The following is a 7,898-nucleotide window of genomic DNA, read 5'->3' as shown; positions in this document are numbered from 1 at the left end:
CCCCAACATGTGGTGGAATCGGGGTGGCAGGGCCGGATGGGTAGACTCAAAGGGGAAGGACTAACCCCTCCTGATGAGTTGCAGCACCCACTTGTCGGAAGTGACAGAGCGCCAATGGAGAAGGTGATGATGAACCCTGCCACCAACCGGCATGGTGTGCAACCTGAAGCTCAGACTACGAAGGTTTCGACGTTGACGTCGAGGGGCCGGAGGTGAACTGACCCTCATGCCGGCCCCCGAAGCCACCCCATTGGCCTCCACGCCCATGGACGCGCGGAGTTTGGTTCTGCGCAGGCTTTTGGCTGAACGAACGGGCAGGAGCGCTTCTGCCATGGCCACGAAAGGAATGAAAGGTAGAAGTGGCCTGGCTCATGGTGGAAAGGCCCAAGGACTTGGCCGTAGCTCGAGAGTACTTAAAACGCTCCAGTGCAGTGTCCGCCTCGTCAAGAAACAGGTGAGTGCCGTCAAAAGGCATGTCGATAAGCGAGCTCTGGACGTCCAGGGAGAACCCTGTTGACCTCAACCAGGTGTGGCGACAAAGCGCCACGGTCGTGGTGTTAAAGATTGCAGGAATCGCTGTTAGCATGAGCTAAAAGCCATTTTGTTCTTGGCAGCCATTTTAGTTAGCCATGTGCTCGCCATGTGCTTTCTTCCTCTTCCAGAGCCATTAGTAAAATAGTATTCTTGTATGTGCCAGGACCTCTCCTTGGTTTCATGCTGACTATGAAACAAATGCATATATAAGGACACTGTTCTCTGTACTCCTTAGACTGTCTCCTACAGTGGCCTGAGGGTACTGTATGACGCAGTCTCCCTCATGTGAGGTTATTAAAAATGTTCTTTTCATATTACAGCTTCCGTGCCAATTTCTTCTTTGTTGGTTTAAGGACCAGAGTATAAGTGAACCCCTTAGAAGGTTTTTATTTCTTCAAATGGCGCCCAAACGTGGACCTTATCGGAGAAGCGGCTATCCAAGGGAGTTGTCTTGACGGGAGACAGGAATCTACTGAGGAGGACAGGAATCTACTGAGGAGTTACCCTCCACACGGAGATTCTTTATCTCTGCAGCCCAGTATATTTCTGGTCTTCCTGATCTGATCCTCCAAGTGTTTGCCGCTCCCGACTGCGAACTTCTTTGGCGTGAGTATCCTAAAATGACCGTTAGGTCATTCAGAACTTGGCAGTGGAGGTTGGAGATTTGTGCTTGGTAAGGTCGTCGACATTTGATTTGTTTGTTTCGCCAAAGACTTTGGAATTTGGAAATAAATGTAAATTGCAATTTATGTAGGCAGGTAATGAGGGGATTTTTCTCTAAATTGTGAAAATTTGTAACGGCGCATATTGTGTTAAGTGCCACTGCAGTATAATATTGTATATGCTGCAATATTTTTGGCATGCCTGTTTTAAGTGCACATCGAAGAATGTGCTGCTTTTTTGGAGGTACCAATGTGAATCTTGACTGAACTCAGCTGGTTCCTCTAGAGGGGATACCTAAATAGGTTTAGGTATATTAAAAAAGGTATTTCTTCCTTGGTGACTGAGTACACCATGGAACTAAGTATACATAAAGAGGATCCTGCCGGTGCACTTAGTAACATTCTTAAGTGGTGATATGCAGAGCGCTTTTTGAGTGTTCTGCCAGCCAAAACTGGCAAATCTGGTGTATTCTAGCTTCTTGAACATGGAACAGTCTTTGGGCTGTTTTTGTGCAGTCGTTTGAACTACTTTTGAGAGATTTTCTTGTAAATATAACTTACAATTAGTATTTACAAATGGTTTGGTTTCAGTACAGTCTGTGGGTTGTCTCTTGGTTCAGTCCTAAGTGTTGATTTGTGGGTTGATTGTGTGTTTGAATGTCTATGTGGTGTGTGGTTTGACATCAATGGTATTTCTGTGAGTAAGTAGCGATTGCGCTCTTTGTGTAAGAATAGCTAGCCTTAAGCGGCTGTATTGTGTGTTCTGAGTGTATGACCCCCTTCTGAAAATGTCTTGAATGAGCTCAATTTGTTTTTTGTCATCATTCTGTAATGCAAAATGTCATTGAATTAATTACATTTAAAAAGAAAAAAAATTCCAGAAATGATTTATGTAACATATGCTAAATAGCTGCACGCTACCATTAAAATTGAAAAAGTAAGAAACTATACATGTGTGCAAATTGCCACAATGCTAAAGATAAAATTAGAATTCACATTTAATAGGAATAAAATAGGCCTCATAGAAAGGAAGAAAATAACGAAATTGTGTGCTTTCCAATAAATAGGACTAAATACAAAATGTTACAACAATTTTCCTTATATATTAATGTTAAAAAGGCATTCCATCATCTGAGTGAATTGTTTGTTGCTGAAATAAACACCACATTACAAAACAATAGATTTGTGCTGGCTTGAAAGGCTTGAGATGTTGGCGCCTGCTGGTCAGAGCACAGCTGAGTCAATAACACATGGCTATTCTTGGTCCCAAGCCACAAGTAAACTGCTGGGTCAACTAGATCTTAAGTTAGTGCAAACCGGGTATAAAGACGTGTATTAAAGACTGCTAATTTCAAAAGTTAGAAAATACAGTTTCATTATTTTGGAATACAGAGAAAAAGATTAAAAGAAGGGATTTTCTTTTTTTACTGCCTTTTTAATAAGCACATCCGTGGTTCTGATGTTAAATAATTACTGTCCTTTATAAGTGATGCAGACTTTTCATGTTTCAGTAAGGCTTTTGTGCTTAGTGTTATAAATGAATGCATTTAAAGGTGATAGGAAAGGAATGAGGCTTGCTTTTCATATGTGGAACCATCAAAAAGGGTTGGTGATCATTATTAAGAAAAATAAAATTGACTATATGAGGAACTTTTCTTTTGTTAAAAATAATTGCACTAAAATTTCCCAAATATATCAGTCACTGGTCATCCACTGCTCTTCCAACCTACAGCGGCTTGGGAGGAAGATGTGGGTGCATTGGAGGAGGAGTACTGGGCTGAGGCCCTAGGGGCCCTGCAGGGGGCGACAATAGCAATGCGTCTACAGCTGGTGCAGTTCAAGTACTTACACAGGGTGTATTTCACCAGAGTACGTCAGTGGAGGGCGGGAATGATTGCATCTCCCGAGTGCATTCGTTGCCATCGGGAGGACGGTACACTTATAAACATGGTCTGGAGTTGCCTATCATTGAATAGCTTTTGGAGGGGGATATACTCTTGCCTCTCTGAGGTATTGGGATGGGAGCTCCCCCGCACACCGCAATTGGCCCTGCTACATGTTATGGAGGGAGTGGGGGCAATATTTATAAACGCCACCTTTTACAACTGGGCCTCACTTTAGCAAAAAGGGATATCGCCAGGGCCTGGAGACACCTAGGGCCCCATCGGTGGCTGCTTGGAAAAATGGGCTAGATTTTTGCATGCGGTTAGAAAATTTTCCTTGCCAGGGGGTGTCTGCGCAAACATTTTAAGATAAGGAAGCGGTGGGCAGATTACTGGGTTCTATTATTGGACCCACCACAGGAAGGAGGCACCCTTACTGGACTAATTCACATGTACTTTCTTGGAGGGTGGTGGCAAGGGTGGGACGGGTCGGAGGGACCAGTATCCCCGGTTGTGATGAACAGGTTTAGGTGGACTCAACACAATCTTTGGGGGAGCGGGGGTTGGGGGGATTTGTTATAATTTGGTTTGCTTATACCTGCAAAAGTTAAAATCAATATCAATATATGTTTGATGTGTGTCTCTGGAGTACAGAGCCCTGCAATATATGTGAAACTAGACAAATAAAAATTTGTTTAAAAAAAAAAAAATAATAATAATTGCACTAAAAATCGTTTTTGATCCTTATAATTTCTAATAATCCTACTGTGAATAATATATGACTCCTAGCATCAAAGTTGAAATTTGAGCAGTATTTTACCCACAAGGTGGGGAATAAAATGTGAAATGTCACTTTATCCAGGCATACAAAACTCTTTTTATAAGGGTGTAACTTATACATTTCTGAGCCGCCATCCCTGGGATATCTAGAGGACACTCTGGGGTCCCTAAAACATTGTAGGTTAGCCATTTTTAGTGCCCCTACCACCAAAGTCGAATTTGGCCAACATTTACTTTTTCAAAGCAGTTCTTCCACTCAGAGCAGTTTTCAAACTGATCTCAGGCTTCAGTAATGCACATATGCAAGTATAGAACAAACAGCTGACCTCCATACTGCTAGAAAGGCACACCACACACTGCACACAAATGAAAATAAGTATAAAAAACCCAGCAGAAGTTAATATGCTTCATTTAAGTTATTGGCAAGCAGGTATGGAACAGTACTGCCTTTCAGCGGTCAGTCTCCAGAGTTACTTTGAATTGGAAAAACTGCATGGAAAAGACTTGCACAAAATAGGACAGCTGGTAAGGGTTAGAGGTAGAGTTCTGCATTTAGCAGCCTAGAAGGGCTAAGGTTAAAGTTTGCTTTGACACCTCGACCTCGAAAAAATCTGAAAGACGAGATGACAGTGCAGGGAGAGAAAGAGAAGCTTTGCTTACTATTTTTGGCAAAAGCAAGTTTTTGCGCAGTCATATGAACAGAAGGAAAGTTAGTGGTATATGTGGGCCCCGAGTAGAGCATAGCTCTACCATGTATATAAAAATAATGCTTTTAGCTTAAAGATTACTGTACAAGGGCTGAGATAAGGAGGCAATGGGATTTAGTTTGCATTCATTCACCTTCATGTTAAACTAGTACAATTGCTAAAGGGATTGGTGGTTGGTTAATAATGTGTTCTAGCTAGCTCAATGTGCTATTTACCTCCTACAAGTTTGTTGTTGCCCAGTTGTCACAAATAGGGGTAGATAGTGTTGACAGAAGGTAAACCTGTTTCAGGTTTCCTACTGTCGAAATGGGGGAAGGAGGTTAGCTCCTCTGCAAATTAAGGGTAGGCAAATTTATGTTTTCTCTCTCTTTTTCTCACTCTCTTTTGAGCCTGTCTAAGCTGTCTAGGAAATGGCCATGAGACATTTAATTGGCTATTCAGTAATACTGTTTTAAAATTGTTAGCATTAATAAATAAAATATGCTATGTTACTGCTCATCCTGTCTGATGAAATTATGAAAGGATGAGTAGTCTAGATTGCTGTTCCCTTATTTGACCTTTAAGCGGAACTATATGTTATTCTCATGTTACATACAGTTTTGCAAGGGCTTTGTTGTACGAGTTACTTACCTTCGGTAACGGTGTATGTGGTAGAGACAATTCTAGCGGCAGATTCGTTAACATAGAATTATTCCCAGGCGTGAGACTGGATCCGGAAAATGTTGTGCCCAGCATCCCGGCGCGCCGGGGGTGGGGAGGGTTGTGGGGGGGAGGGGGGCGGCATCACGCGACTCCGCCCTGACATTGTCCGCGCACGTGACGTCAGCGAGGTCACATAGGTCCCACCTGGCACGCCTACTTCAGTTTTCTTCGGAGAACTTTTCCGCGCCACAACACGGAGCCAACAGACAAAACTGTGACAGTATAGGAACAGTGTGCGAAAGAGCAGAAACATAGAAAAGGAACGGTGAGGAACACCACCATAAGGGGCAGTGCCAGACACTGCAGCACATAAGGTCAGGGAAAAGAATAAAGAACAGAGCACCGCCCTGATCAGCAACCCTGTCAGTATGGAAATACCCCCCACAGAGACAAAGAACATATGAAAAAATTTCATGACAACGTGTAGCAGGACCACAACCCCAATCAATAACAATGAAGGGGAACCAGTCCAGGACAAACAAGGAACGATAAACCCCAGAACAGCCCCAGCACAAAATGTGACATCCCCCATAAGGAAAGAGAGCTAAGGCCCGGCTAAAAGACCCCAACCCAGAGGGCAGCAGAGAAGCATAGGGGCCAGAACCCCTAGCACTGAAAGGGGGGGGGGGGAGAGGGAAAGGGGGGTTGGAGGTAGCCCTAACTTGGAGCAACCAGAGTGTAAGGGCACTGAAGCACCCATAAACCTATCCTCCAATGACCAAAAGGAAGGAATCAGAACTAACAAGACCACATCCTGCCAAAAAAGAGCGAAAGAATGCACTCACAGAAGCCATAGCCACCCACAGGGAGGCTAGTGCAGAAGACCAAGCCAAAGGTCCTCACAGAACGGGGAAGAAGGGCAGGTCCTGAAGGAATCTGCGGCTAGAATCGTCTCTACCAGAAGCACTGTTACCGAAGGTAAGTAACTCCTACATCTGATAGAGACTACTAGCCGCAGATTCCTTAACGTAGAATAGATACCCTAGCCATACCCAAGGGGGCCGAGGGTCTGTGAAAGGACCCAACCAGCCTGGACATAATAGAGGGTCCCACAGAGTCCGAGTCCCAAGACAGGACGAGGGGCCCGTCCCCCCAGGCAAAGGGAAAACCCCGCCAGCAGAAGACAACCAAACCCCAAAGGGGGTGTGGGAAAAGAAGAGGTAGCCTGTCCTCACCTAGCAGAGGAAACAGGGCAAGGCAAAAGGAGGCCAAACACCCCATGCCCATATGAGGCAACAAAACCTCCGCCCAAGGCCAAGGCAAGAAGAGGAGTACCGGACGAGAAGAGCAACCGAGAGACTCTAAGGAGAAGAGGCAGAGCAAAGGCAACCCCAGATAGGAGGGCGCCGTCAGCAATAAGCAGGCGGAAGCCGAAAGGGTAACTCAAGGTCACCCAGGAAGAACCGTCCAACGCCCCACAGGGACGGACTGCGCCCGCAAGAGCGTCAAGAAGTCAGGGACCATCTCCACCCACAGGGAGAAGAGGTAGAACCAAGTGCAAGGCCCACTGGAAGTAGCGGACAAGGCAGGATGACAGTCCCACTAAAGCCCCAAGAAGGCACAATATTGCAGAAAAAACAACAGGTCGGCACCGGCAAGCTCTGACAGAAGGACACCACAGAACGAAGCACTCGGAGCAAGAAGGCGAAGAAGAGTCTGGATACGCACACACGGCCCAAAGGAGACCGCACACATGACTCAAAAAAAGTGGAACCGCACAGAAACCATGACGCCAGGCAACGGACAGCAGGCCAAACCAGGCAAACAGCGCAGTGACCCCAGAGAAGAACACCCTGGGCGTAACTCAAGCTAGTCCAAGCCATCAGCAAGAAGATTGCATTTGCAACATACCATAACGCTCGGAGAGCAGATGCCCACAGGCGACCACAGCTCCCCAGCACATAACAGGGCTATATAACAGCCACCACTGCCCCACATAGGGCATGTCACGTCCCAAGACATGGGAACCTCTTAGGAAAAACTTCCGCAGGAGAGGACATCAGAAAAGACCTGCGACAAAAACCCAGCAGAAGGCTTATCAAGCAGCCAGAGGGGAAAATCACAGGAGGCCCAGTCTCAGGGCCACCATGGTGTAGAAAACCCAAAGGAAAAACACACAGTCAAGAAGGGCTGACCAGCAGCCAACAGAACCACAGTCCCAACAAGGAGGACTTGAGTGGCCACGAAGCACACAGAACAGACAACCGGGGCGACCCGCCCCAACGGAAGTACACCTCCAAGAACCAGATCAACTCGCAGGTCACTGAGGGGGAGAAGAAGGAGGAGGAGGATGAAACCCCGCCAAGAACCTCTGGATGGCCGATGCCGCAGGGGCATGGAACAAAAGAGCACCATCGAAAGGAAGGTCCACCAGCCGTTCTCGAACGTTCTCCGTGAACATACTGTCCCGAAGCCAGGCATTGCGACGAAGGGCAACTGAAGAAGCCGTGGCATGACTCAGCACCTCCGAGATGTCCAGAATGGAGCGAAGAAGGAACGCCGCCAGCTCCCGGCCATCCAACACATGATGCCTCAAATCAACACAGGCACCCTCCTGAGAGGCGGTATACATAAGGGACTCCGCCGAGTCCCACAAACAAGAAGTGGCCCTAGCCAAAGCACACAGCGTG

The sequence above is a fragment of the Lissotriton vulgaris genome, chromosome 2_1 (assembly GCF_964263255.1).
Source record: "Lissotriton vulgaris chromosome 2_1, aLisVul1.2, whole genome shotgun sequence".
Classification (NCBI taxonomy): Eukaryota; Metazoa; Chordata; class Amphibia; order Caudata; family Salamandridae; genus Lissotriton; species Lissotriton vulgaris.
The sequence above is the reverse complement of the archived record's forward strand: the minus strand, read 5'-3'. Positions refer to the sequence as shown.